Genomic DNA, 13,403 nt, shown 5'->3' on the forward strand with positions numbered 1-13,403 from the left:
AGGAGAGGGAACCAAAAGTTTGGCCATAGTTCTAGCTTTTGGAAACACCTTAAAGGAGATGAGAAAGCAGGGGAGATGGGCAGAGATTTAGGGAAGGAATTCCAGTGGTTGGGGCCTGGAAAACTGAAGGTTTGTTCATAAGTTGTGACAAAACAAAATTCCAGGGTGTCCTCACATATAGTTACAATTGGAGCTTAAGCATGCAACCGAGCAAGTACAGTTGCACCCACATTGACTTTGGAGGAGAGAAATATGTTTTGGTCAATTGTGTCAAAGCCAAAGAGACACGATTGTCTTTGATTAAAAGCATCTGTGAACTTAATAGTCATTTTGATGAAAACATCAAAGTCTAATGTGCAGTGTGACTGCCATGTTATTCTTCTGTTTCTACAAGGTGAGGAAGAGGCTAAATTTGCAGTGAACTCTCAGAATGGAATGAGGATAGTCAATGATGGGTTTGTTGAGGTTTTCCAGCAGTCTGTTGAGGCAGGTGAGCGGATGCACGAGTTCTCGTAAATATATCTTAGGCGTGCAAAATTAATACAGAAATGTTCACGGCATTGCACTTTCATCTATGTATTAAAAAGTTGCTGTTTCAAGTTCCAATTCAGAGATTTGAGGATGTAATTTATTCATATACTACTGTACATGAGGGAATTCTGAGTTATCAGAGGTTAAATATTGCAAATTATATGTTAAACTGTGCCAATGTCACAGAAGGATGTGGAAAATAGAATCAGTCAAATAAAATAGAAAAGGTTTCATGGTGCACTAAGTCTGCACTCACTATCGTGCTGCCATCCAATCCCTCACGGATTCCAACACTCTCCTACACAAGAGGGATACACAATTGGCAATAGCCAATTAACTTACTTACGTCTTTGGGAGTTGGGAGGAAACCAGGGAACCCAGAGGTAACACACACAGTCACAGGGAGAATGTGTAGAGTCCACACGGACAGTGCCTGAGATCAGGATTAAATTTGGCTCACTGTACTGGCGAAATTGCAGTTCTACTAGCTCCATCACTGTATTGCCTACACATCCCACAACATTAGTTTGGAGAAGGGAGGGTAGTTGGTCCTGCTATCCTAACCAATATGTATCCCTCAAGCAATATCAACAAGGAGCATGGAATCAAGGGATTGCAGATGCTGGAATATGGAGCAAAAAACAAACTGCGGGAAAAACTCGGTGGGTCAAACAGCATCTGTGGAGGGATATCGACATCTGAATTTTTGGGTTGGAACACTTCATCTGGATTTAAGAATAACAATAAGAAGCAAATGATCTAGCTATTTTCGAACAGGCACTCCCTGGCTTATGTGATAAGTAAACTTGCACTTACGTAAGCAATTCTTTAAGACCGCTGCTTTATTTTAGAGTTATGCATTTCAGTAATCATGGTTGCAGTGAGCTATTGCACATGTGGCAGTTTCCGCAAGCTAGTCAGCTGTTCACCTGGATGCTCCCACATAGTCTCCACATCACAGCTCCCACATGGTCTCCCACTGGTAATAGACAGTACGAATAGTAAATTTACGAGTATGCAGTGGCACTTTCATTTCTGACTTATGTAGGGTCTAACTCACACAAGGGTCCACGGGACATAACCCTTACGTTAGTCGATAGCACCTGTATTGTTGATTGTAGGATCCTGTGGGGCAAGCTGGTTGCTGTGTTTCCTTGAACAACAACAGTTGGCACACTTCAAAATCAATTTACTAGCTGAAAAGTGGTTTGGGACATCTGAGAAATAGGATAGAAATTGAAGTTTCTTCCTTATTCACTTAATGGACATCTGTGATCAGTGGCATTGTCCAGAAAATAGGGGACGATTGGATAGGCTGGGTTTATTCTCACTGGAATATAGAAGTCTGAAGGATGACCAAAGAGTGATTTATAAAATTACTAGACCAAGTGGGACCCGTTGGTCCCTGTCAAATGGGAGGGCTGGTCCCCCAACGCAATATTCCACCACTCACCCATAGCCCCCAACTGTGTAAGCCCGGCTGGCGGGTTGTCGTTGTGATCCCAGAGATCCCTGTTGTGACGTGTGTCATGGCAACCCTCCCCAAGTGCGCCTCGCCATCCCTCTTCCTACGCTTATCCTCTTCTATTCCCTCATCCCCAGCACTTCCTCCCCCACCTCTTCACCCTCCCTCTTCTTTGTCCTCTCCCCCTCCTTCTCCTTTGCCCTACCCTCAGTTACTCCCTCCCTCCTTCCATAACTCCTCTCCCCTTTGTACAAAAGTCCCCGAGCCCACTTTCATTGACTGCACATCTGTATGTGTATGGACAAATAACTGTTGACTTGACTTTTGATAACTCCTCTCCCCTCCGTAAGATCCCCCCCCCCCCCCCCGACGTCATTGTGAGGTGGAAGCTGCTGTGTATTTTGAAACTGAGTTTTAAGATCTCATTGTGATGTCATTGTGGGGTGGAACACTGCTGACGGGCAGTTTATGTAAATGAGATCCCATTGTGATGTTATTGTGGGGTGGAACACAGCTGACGGGCAGTTTATGTAAATGAGATCCCGTTGTGATGTTATTGTGGGGTGGAACACTGCTGACGGGCAGGCCAAGTTTTAACGGTTTTTTTTTGTTTTAAACATCAATAACGTAACATATACCATCAATCTGAATGAAACTTAATTAATTTAGATCACAGGACAATGGTGAGTAAGGTGGTGCAAAAATTGTAGCGCTATCATGTACCGTTGTTTGTGCAAATATGGGTACATACAAACGGGCAAACAAACAAGAAAAAAGAGGGAGGGAGAGACGGAGGGGCAGAGAGGGGAGGGGGAAATGGGGGAGAGAGGGGGGGAGAGAGAGGGGGAGAGAGGGGGGTGAGGGGAGGGGGAGAGGTGGAGAGGTTGAGAGATGGAGAGAGATAGAGATGGAGATAGAGATAGAGATAGAGAGAGACAGAGAGATAGATGAAAGAAGTAGAAGGGCACACTGATAGTGTGCAACAAGGTAGGGTGAGAAGAAATTCATTGCAACCTAAATTATTTCTGTGCTGCAAGTTCTAATATGATGAAAGTCCTAATCCTTGTGTCCCTTGCTAAATTAATGGAAAAATGTATCAAAAATAATACATTGTTGTTGACAGTCAGTGTTTTGTAATGATGCACTTCAGTAAGATAAACAGCATAGAAGCCTCTAGTTTGCAGTATTTCCTCTTCTTTTTAAAAATCACATACCACTTGGATGATTCTCCCTTTTTCGCTTCTGGAATGGGAATTATGTTGATCTTGTTGGAATCAGGCATTGGGTGTCTATGACAGCTTCCCAAATTAGAATTATACAGGATGGAAACAGGCCCTTCAGCCCAATTTGTCAATGCTAACCATTAAGCATGCATTTAGGCTAATCCTATTTTGTACTCCCAAAATTCCCATCAATTTCACCCACCCCAGCTCCCAGATTCTATCACCCACCCAAGCACCAGGAGTAATTTACAGCGGTCTTTCGGCACACACATCTTTGACATACGGGAGGAAAACAGAGCACCCTGGGGAAACCCATGTGTTAACAGGGAAAAAAACAAGCTCCTGTCAGGAACCTGGAGCTGTGTGGCAGCGGCACTACCAGCCGCACCACCTTGTTTCTGCTGCTCTTTCCAACAAATTCTCATGTGTATCAATAACCAAAGACAGACCCAAAATACTGGAGTAACAGCAGGACAGGCTGCATCTCTGAAGAGAAGGAATGGGTGACGTTTCTGGTCGAGACCCTTCTTCAGACTAATGTCAGGGGAGAGGGAGATACATAGATAAGGAAGCATAAGGTGTGAAAATATGACAAAGGGAATGGAGATGAAGGAAAATGTAGAATTAATTGCTCATTGTTAGCTGGGAGAAAGTAATAACAAAGAAAAATAGAGATAAAATGTAGCGGATACAGTAAGATAGGTCGGAGAACTGGGAAGGGGGAGGGATGGAGAGAGAGGAAAAGTAAGGGTTACTTGAAGTTAGAGAAGTCAGTGCTCATACCGCTGGGTTGTAAACTGCCCAAGCAAAATATGAGGCGCAGTTCCTCCAATTTGCGCTGGGCCCCGCTGACGATGGAGGAGGCTGAAAAGACTGTCGGTGTCCTTCTACGGAGTCGAGGGGGGAGGTATAGGAACAGGTGTTGCATCTCCTGCAGTTGCAGGGAAAAGTACATCCTTGTCCCTGCTGTAAGTTACTATTGAATCTGCTTCAACTGGACTGATTTCCAAAGCAAACAATGGTCTGATTATAACTAGAGAATTATTTATTTATACACTGAATATATCCTGAAGACTTACTTAAACATGCATATTTAAAAAAAAAAAAATTCTCACTATCAGCCTGTTTGTTGAAAATAAAACATTGAGATCAAACAGATATTTTGGACAAGATTACAGCCATCAAAACAATATCTTGCAAATAGACCACTGATCAATCACCAATCACATCTATTTGTGGATACGTGGTAGAGTAGGTTTAGCAGTGATGTAAATGGGTGGCTAAAGAGGGGAAGCGGGCATTGAAAATACGGGCAGCAATGTGCCATCTGGAGCATCCAGATATTATTTATTGCTATACCTAATGTTGTTGCAATTTGTTATTGAAACTGAGATCTGACACATTCGCCTATTTTAATTTACTACCAACAGACAGTTGTGCCAGGAAAGAATCAAAGAAGCCCACAAAATGAATCAATTAAAAAAAACATGCCTTAATAAGGAAAACATCCTGATCCTTTTCCCACTGATTATTTTGCCAGTGATCTTATATTCTTAAGCAGGGGAAACGGCTTCTGATGATCTACTTCATTGTAAGGCATCATCTTTAATTTTAATTACAAAGGATGGCTCTGACTACTCGAAATGTCTGAAACATTATCAGGTTGAGATACGTAAAACCCAATGGTACGTGATTTAGAAGCCTGGCAAAGTGGATATTGTCCCTTTCAGCCAACGGAGGGGACGTTAACAACTCCTGGAGTGTGTCTGCTTGTAATTGATGTAATCCTGTCATTACGCCTCTGTCACTTTGTGAAATGAACTGATAATGAATTGCACAGTGGCTCCAAATACACGCACGGGCCTGTGCAACCTGTTGACAAAAGACACTGTACCAGAATGTGTCTCTGACACTTTTTGAAGAACCGTGGCTCCTTATGCTTTCTTCATTCAACTACAACCAAGTTATATTATCAATATTGACACCTCTGGTATCTTACAATCTGTATCTCTTGGTGCTTTACCAGTTAAATATGGACTGCCTCATGAGTGTTGCTGAGTTTGCAACCACTTGGGTCATTGTCCCATCACAGCCATGGTCTGAGTCTAGCGGGTGGTGAAGAAGCCATGAGGGCCCGAGGCATGAAACAATCACTGAGTGCACAGGTCTGGTCTAACCCAAGCTGCCACTGTCAGTGCCAATGTTGCAGAGCTGTGGTCATGTGTTATTGATAGTCGGGAAGAGGGGTGGTGGGGGGGGGGGGGGCAGTGTATTTGTGAATTGTCACTTACTCCACCACTGACATTACTTGGCAAGGTCCTAGTCTCTGAAACTCAACTCTGGCTTTTGACCTCTCTCCTCCTCCAAGATACAGCTACAAACTTGATCAACCTTATGTAGCTTGCTGTCAAATGTGTTATCTGATTTCAACAGCTTTGGATGTTTGCCCTATTAATCGTGGTTACAAAGTTCCGCTATTTTTGCTGATGACTGAACAGGCAGCTCAAAACTCCTTAAGTAGTTTTAACTCCTCCATGAGACGGTGCCTTCTGGCAGATCTGATGATAATGAGAGGGGCAGTGTCGGAACACGGGCTGAGGAGATGGTTTGCAGGATCTGTGCGCAACTCTTGCTGGACTACTCACTCGTACATCATTCTCCGCCCTCCCTTGAAAACACCACTTTTAACTTGGTTATAGTTTGAAGCGCTGGATTGGCCCCTCTCTCTCTCTCTCTCTCTCTCTCTCTCCCCCCTCCCCCCCCCCGACGTTTGTTGCAGACTGTTGTTACGAAGAGGCAGTTGACCAGAGGGCAAGACCACAGCACAGAATGGTGGTCAACTCAAGTAAACGCATGTCAATGAAAGACAATCGGGAGAGGAAGCTTTATGCCCCTGTCCCACTTAGGAAACCAGAACGGAAACCTCTGGAGACTTTGTGCCCCACCCAAGGTTTCCGTGCGGTTCCCAGAGTTCCCGGAGGTTTTTATCAGTCTCCCTACCTGCTTCCACTACCTGCAATCTCCGGCAACCACCTGCAACCTCCGGGAACCGCACAGAAACCTTGGGTGGGGCGCAAAGTCTCCAGAGGTTTCCGTTCAGGTTTCCTAAGTGGGACAGGGGCATTAGCTCCAAGGATTGAATCCAACAGCAATGTATCCATCCTTTGAGGTCAATTAATTCAGATCAGTAATCTCATTTTTTCAGATCTGAATATTTCAACAGTACGTAAACTTTATTCGTGCTGCATTCTAAACTTTTATTATCATGATTTTTCAAACAAACCAAGATTTAAAATGCGTTACTGCAGAGCACTGAAGAACCTAGAGCACCCTCTACAACTGGAGAGATACATGATAAAACACATCCAGCATCCAGTACCGAGGAAATGCTCTGGCACTAGACGTGCCATTGGAGGCCTGAGATACAACGGCAGTACTCCAGACTGGATGCAAAAGGAAAATCCCACCTCTTTACCCCAAAGAAAAGCACAATAGTTATCCCTGCTGCTTGGCCAGTTTTATTCCTTAATGACCACTAAAATAAACAACATCACATTATAATCACATTTCGGCCGGTGGAACTGGCTGTCTACTATTTGACCACCACGCAGAGTGCACGGGGAGTCAGTCAGTCATTCATTCATTATTTGCAAATGCGTTGTGACAACCTCAGCGTGTTCACAAGTGCTGTTCACATGCAAGTCTTTATATCTGCTTTCTTCAATAGATTGGGCTTTAGTTTGTTCCAGCGAAAGTTAAATCCAGGACTGGGTGTTGTAAAGCTAAGAGTTCAATTGCCCTGTCATATGGAACTGCATGCATGGTCGGGTCAGGGAGGAACGGATTAGATAAGAAACTCTTAATTTACAGATTATCGGCAAACCTGCGCTGCCCACTGAACAAAAGTCTCAGGAAAGATATTGTGCCATCCCAGTGGGACGTGTTATAATAAGGATTCCGGGAGGGCGAGGGTTCCATGTCTGCTATTAGCATCCTTAGGGTAATCTGATTAACAATAAAATTACCCAATGAGTTATAATTAGAGCCCCGTGGATTTCATGGAAATTGTTACTAACTTTCACAGACACATAATTCTTCATATATTCATTTAGTGTCAGAGACCGGAGATATGAAGTAAACAATCGCACTTTCTTCAATATCTAATGAGAACAGTAATTATTCTAAACATATATCATTACACTCTTCATGAGCATTAAATACACAGCATCGTCATCCACCAAATTGATATTTAAAATGACAATTATTCCTTTATGTGGAATATATCGTTTTCTGTTTACATATTTCTCAGGCACCTATTTCAGATCATTTTGATGGTATTATTTTTAAACCACTTTTCACAGTAGCATGGCAGTTAAATAGATATATATATATATAACTAACATCATGGAAATAAGCCGATTTTTTGATAGTGATACTTCAAGCGATTCAGTTGTGAATGATGGATAGTGAGATACTGGTCAGACTTACTGAGGAGCCCATACAAAAGGGTCTCACTGCCAGGTTTGTTACCTGGACTGTGTCGAGTTGCTCACTCTTACTGAAATGGAGAATGGCTTTTACTTGGGTTCTCACTAGCCCCAGTGTTCAAGTGGACCATGACGAGTTCCATTGGAAGGGAATTCCAGGATTGCTATAATGATCACAAAAGGTCAATGTTTTGGATTAAATCAATGAAGAATAAAAATCAGGGGTCATAAAAATGTTAAAAATCGGGAGCTTCTCAATAGACTTCAAACTGGCTCGAGATACATTCAAGGACCAGTTTCCTAATTGGAAATCAAAGCACCAGAGGATGCCGACATGCACAGGGAGAATGGGGAAACTGCACTCAGACAGCGCCTGAGGACTCGGGTCTCTGACACAGTGAGGCAGCAGTTCTACCAGCTGCACCATGGCCCCATCCTGTGTCAAGATTTGACTAAGCTGATAATTCTTTGCACTGTGCTCAGACTAAGGTCAATCTCCAATTTGTCTGGTCTGTGGGGTTGTTTGGTGGAAGAACTGAAACGTCCAGGAATATTGATGACCAATAGTGACTCACACAACCAACCCAGAGATGTACCAACAGCACTTAGCACTTTGCAAAGAACCAGGGGCAATAAAATCAACCACAGCATTAACTCTTAACTCAGCCAATAAAAAAAATCTTATTTTTGAACATTGTAATAATTCTATCAGGGTCCTATATAACTTAGAGGTCAACTTGAATGTGATGGTATTTCCATGTGTTTGCTGCCTGTACTCTTTTCCAAGATGGATGCCGTGATTGGCGAGTGCTATCAAAGACGACTGCAAGAGTTGCAACAGGTCATTTGATCCCATTTTTTCCAATTTTTAAATTTCAGCTTGAGTTTAGAAATGGGTATTTTGGTTACATCATAGATGCATTATTCATGACATAACTGTAGTACTTTGAATACTCAAGCAAGTTTCCTTCTCATTAACCTTGATGCATGGCGACTAACAGTTGCATACACTCACTCCTGCTCCATCTGAAACCAATTGCAGGTGGGGCTTGGGACTACCCTGATTCTATACCTAGCATGCAGCCGCAGTCCAGGTACGATGATTGCACTCCAAGGAAAACAGAAGCAATTCCAAACTCTTAGGTATTTTCAGGATTCCACGTCTTTGTTCAGTTCATCCTCTTCTCCACAAATCTCCTTCTGGTATCGGCAGTTCCCGCTGCTGGAAGGAAAGATCAGAGGAAAAGCCATTCTAGATGGAACATTTGCACCATCTATGCTCTTGCAATTGTCACTGAACTGCTACTCCTGCTGACTGAATTGTGAATGTAGTTGCATTTAGTTGTGCCGGCCTGTAAGGAAACATGTGGTAATCACTTGAGGCTCTGGACTCCACTTTCTTGGACATTCATGGTATTTTTCACCACCTACTGGGCAACTTGTTTACTGACTCTAGACTTGTTCTTGGTGTAGAGCATTTGATTCAAGACTTTAAGGGCGGCCCAGTGGTGCAGCGGTAGAGTTATTGACTTACAGTGCCAGAAACTTGGGTCCTATCCTGACTACGGGTGCCATCTGTACAGAGTTTGTACGTTCTTCCTGTGACCGTGTGAGTTTTCTCCCACTCCAAAGACGTGTAGGTTTGTCGGTTAATTGGCTTCTGTAAATTGTCCCTAGTGTGTGATTGCTGGTTGGTGCGGTGGGCTGAAAGACTGTCTCCACACTGTAACTCTAAAGAAAATGTTTTGATGTGGGGCAGCCCAGCTAGTAGAGCCATTTCCTCCAAGGTCAATCCTGACCTGGCAGCTGACTGTGTGGAGCTTGCATGTTTTTTCCCTGTGACTCTGTGGGTTTACTCTGGATCCTCTGGTGAGTTAATTGGCAGATCACCCCTGGGGCGTGGTAGAACCTGGGGATAGATGATGGGAATGTGGAGAGAATAAATAACGAGGTTAGTGTAAATAGGTAGTTGATACTCGGTTGGGCTGGAGGGCATGTTTGCATGCGATGACCATAGCCAAGATAACAATGATGTTCAAATATACTCCATATATTTAAACATAACCAGTACCTCTACATTCAAGAACAGCTTTATCCCCTCAATCATCAGACTTTTGAACCACACTGGGCAATTCTAAACGCAACCCCACATCAGCATCAACTACTATGGGCTTTGTTTAAGGGTTGCACTCCAAACTTTGGCTTGCACTATTACAGTCTGGTTACCCTGTACAATGATAATTTATTATATTTGTATTGTGTTATTAATGTGTTGCGTTAATCTGCCTGTAAAAACTGCAGCAAATAAGAATTTCAGTGTGTTCCAGCGCCTTTGACAATTAAATACTGTTGACTCTTGACTCATTTTGTACTCTCAGTGATGTTATTGCATTTTATTTTCACAAAACAAAATCTTAATTAAGAGAACTGTTCACGTTATGTCCTTTTAATAGGATTACTGGCCTTGCTTTCTGTTCATTATTCCCTGATAGGCTTTCTGTTCAGTATTTCCTGATATTGGAAGATTTAGGCCACACTATCCATTGGATAGTCATAGAGTCATACAGGGCCTGGAAACAGGCACTTCAGCCCAACTTGTGCACGCCGACCAACATGCCCCACCCACACTAGTTCCACCTGGCTGCACGCTTGGTCCATTACCCGCTAAACCTATCCTATCCATGTACCTGTCCAATGTTTTTTAAATGTTAAGATAGTACCTGCAGACACGTAGAAAGACATATATATAGATAAAAATACCAAGAGTTCTCACTTGTTTCTCCCAGAGTGTGCTGCATCCCAGGAAACACAGTGATCTGTGAGGAAGTACCTGTAATCTTGGAAATCAAACTGCTAAAATGAACACTAGAAACTTTGCCAAACATCAATGAAGACACAGTGGAGGAGATGTTAAAACCCAGCCAAGCAACATTTATGCTTGAGCAGAAAGTAAACTATGAATATCACCACATGTTATGGAACCAATCATTCTGAAAGCAATGTATCAAGAGAATTTTATTTATTGAAAAGAGACATTTTACAATTACAGAGTTTAGTCTTCTTGCATTACTTTACAGTCTTTAACAGATTACTGTACAGCTGACCTACAAAATCATAATACATACTGGTGTGGTCAATCATAACTCAGCCTAATAAACTCCACCGGCAAAATACAGGCAACATCACACAGCGTTTATTATTACAAACATATAAATAAAGCATCTAGTCATTGCAAACCATGAACTGCCAAAATGAGGTAATATTAAACAAAATCATTCATTCTGATAGTGTCCATGTTGTACTTATTTACACTGAGAAATAACTGACAGCTCCTTGCAGATACATCCCAGATTAGTGTAACAGCAGATAAACAGGTCCCGGGTGGAGTAAACTCTGGCGGAGTTTATCAAGCATGATTACGGATACATTTATATTTCAGCTTGGCACTCTTTAGGGCTGAAATCCCTAAATAAACCAGCAGCTCAGACATTATAAAAAACAACATCCCGAGAATGTACACCTCATGACTCTAAAATCGCAATCCAAAAATGTTGTTAACGTGCGGAGATGATTCCATTACTAAGGACCACTGGGAAGTATATTGCTTTGACATACTGCTTCCCTTTTGAGATGTTTTATGATGGAGGTCTTGAGGTTGTGCTGGATTGATGACTTGGTTTGTGTGGTTGTGTTGCGTTTATGGACTGTTGGTCCAATGATAGTGGGTGGGGCAGATTGTTTCGGGGGAATAAAACAGTGAAGGAGGTTGGCCCAATGTGAGAGTCACAGAGGGATGCTCGCCAAGATGGAGCAGGCTTCCAATGTGATCCAGAGGGACATTGAGTTTGCTGCTATCCTGAACACCCAGTGACTGGGTGGCCTCTCGCATACAGCTGATGCCACCCGTGATATAAATGGTTATCAAACAATGCGGCTGGACATGAAGGAGTGTTGAAGCAATAACTTACAATGTGGAAGATAGACACAAAAAGCCGGAATAACTCAGCAGGTCAGGCAGCATCTCTGGAGAAAAGGAATAGGTGACGTTTCGAGTGTGGGGTGTGGGGTGTGAGCAAGGGTTCAGAACTCATCAATGCTTTGGATTCATGACACAGAAGTGAGGTGTTGCTTATCCCAGAGTACTAGCACTTGAAAAAAAAGTGAGTTAGAGAAAAACGAATTCCCTTGTTCGTATTGTTATACCCAATAAACTTAGGCTGTCAGCTTTAACATAAAAGTGCAGATTTGGCATCAAGGAGAACTGGATGTAAATATACACCAAGGCACTGGGGTACCAAAAACCTCACACGCTGTTCACTAAGTATATGTAGAGTGCGTTCACTTATGTCCACAAATGTGTGTCTGCTGTGTTCCTGTGCATTGGTATTACCTGGAGGGCTAAGAATCACCCAAAATGGTCTGGTTGACTGTTAGCCCTCCAAAAAATAAGTAGCGCACTTCAGGTTAATATGGATTGAGTATTTTAATTGTATTCCTTGGGATGGGTGGATGGTGAAAATTTTACTGCCAGAAATCTATCACAAGTTTCCCCACTATCTTTCCTTTCTGTAAAACTCCACTGGCAATACCCTGTAATACAGTGTGGTTTGAAAATATACAGACACATACAGCTCTTGCCAGACCCCTCTTTGGGGAGATGTTGGGAAAAGGCAGGCGAATACCCCAGCAATGTCTCCTACAGCCTCTCTCTCACTCTCCCTCTGTGAAAAGAAGGAGGGGACAGCGATGTGTGTATAAACCAAGATGCTCAACATTAGCGGATTAAATGTCAGGACAATGATGTCCTCAGTCTGTAGAAATCTATTCAGCCTATTAGGTGAGAGGAATCGAGAATGGAGTGAGAGGGGAGGGTGTTGGGGAACGACTGAAAAGGGAAATGAAGATGGGAATCAAAGTACAGCCATTGCGCAGTTCTGGATTGTCAGCAGTCAGGCACCATGGCGTTTGTCCTGGTGTGTCGGAATGGGGATTTCACCTCACGTGGAACCCAGAAGTCATGCACATAATGTCTCTGCCTCACACCGCTGGTAAGGGATAGAGCACTGAAAAAGCGACGTTGGCCTACACAAAACAGTGAACTCACAAGCCTGAGTATGTCGTGGGAATGTACGTGAGTAGCCTGCTGTTTTCCCTCAGTAATGATTAAAAAGAAACCTGCATCTGCAGGAGGTCTTCTGATTAAACACAACAATTCAATAGGCAGAGAACTAACGTGATAAATTGGAACAAAAGCATTCTATTTGGATGATGCTGGAGTATAACTGTAAGTAGAGTTTAAATTGTACATCACTAGCCAAAATCTCTCACAGGTTACTCCCATTTATGGACCAAACCCCCCCCCCCCCCCCCCCCCAAAAAAAGCCACACAGCCAATCGTGTGGCTCATGGACAAGAGCGGCCATTTTAGAGCAGCCGATGTACATAAATCAGATCCGAGTTTCAAGTAATCCCCTTCCCCTTTCTGCTCCAGAAACAAAGCCTAAAATCTCAATGGAATGATCAATATTATGTACAACATATAAATACTATAGCATTAAAGTTTACATTATATTTACAAACAGGACAGAGAAACATTTTGGAAATACCTCACTGAACAAGGCGGCCCATCTATCCATTTTTTAAAAAGCTACCAATGACAGCACAGGTCAGAAGGGCAGTGAGCTTGCGACTGAGAGA

At 42.9% G+C, this 13,403-nt stretch overlaps 1 protein-coding gene across 4 annotated transcripts in view; it reads right to left on the reverse strand.

Moving 5' to 3' along the window:
* Positions 1–10,680: 10,680 nt before the first annotated feature.
* The window catches only part of agap1 (ArfGAP with GTPase domain, ankyrin repeat and PH domain 1), a 566,650-nt gene continuing 563,927 nt past the window's right edge, over positions 10,681–13,403 (reverse strand). For 2 of the 4 annotated variants that reach the window (XM_055638440.1, XM_055638441.1), the window contains one exon: positions 10,681–13,403. This exon is cut by the window's right edge and continues 1,227 nt beyond it. The gene's annotated coding sequence lies outside the window, so the exon portion shown is untranslated. The other 2 variants (XM_055638443.1, XM_055638444.1) reach the window with 1 other exon arrangement.

The sequence above is a fragment of the Leucoraja erinacea genome, chromosome 7 (assembly GCF_028641065.1).
Source record: "Leucoraja erinacea ecotype New England chromosome 7, Leri_hhj_1, whole genome shotgun sequence".
Taxonomy (NCBI): domain Eukaryota; kingdom Metazoa; phylum Chordata; class Chondrichthyes; order Rajiformes; family Rajidae; genus Leucoraja; species Leucoraja erinaceus.